Source organism: Penaeus monodon, chromosome 22 (assembly GCF_015228065.2).
Source record: "Penaeus monodon isolate SGIC_2016 chromosome 22, NSTDA_Pmon_1, whole genome shotgun sequence".
Taxonomy (NCBI): domain Eukaryota; kingdom Metazoa; phylum Arthropoda; class Malacostraca; order Decapoda; family Penaeidae; genus Penaeus; species Penaeus monodon.
The window spans coordinates 27213115-27213410 of record NC_051407.1 but is presented as its reverse complement, the minus strand read 5'-3'; the positions used below and the strand labels follow the sequence as shown (position 1 = coordinate 27213410).

The following is a 296-nucleotide window of genomic DNA, read 5'->3' as shown; positions in this document are numbered from 1 at the left end:
TTCAGACCCCAGTAAATCGACAAATATGAAAAAATTCGACAAAAACGTACATTATTTCCTACAAAATTATACATAATAACAAGACCACAAACCAACACTCCTCAACATCATACAAAAAAAGGGAAAGAAAAACCTTCTCAAACTTTACAAAAACGAACAAATAACCAACTTTAACACAACCTGCCCATCACTCACAAACAAAACATTACCCTAAAAGCACAAAAAACCTGAAACAAAGTCCTTAAAATGGAAAAAAAACACCTAAAAAATCAAGAGAAAATTACGCAAGCAGCTGA

The 296-nt window shown here is 32.1% G+C and overlaps 1 protein-coding gene across 1 annotated transcript in view; it reads right to left on the bottom strand.

Annotated features, from left to right (window-relative positions):
- LOC119587060 (DNA repair protein RAD51 homolog A-like) overlaps positions 1 to 290 on the bottom strand; it is a gene marked incomplete at its 3' end in the record, with an annotated part of 4787 nt that extends 4497 nt beyond the window's left edge. The window contains 1 exon segment of the mRNA XM_037935808.1: positions 285 to 290.
- Positions 291 to 296: the final 6 nt, after the last annotated feature.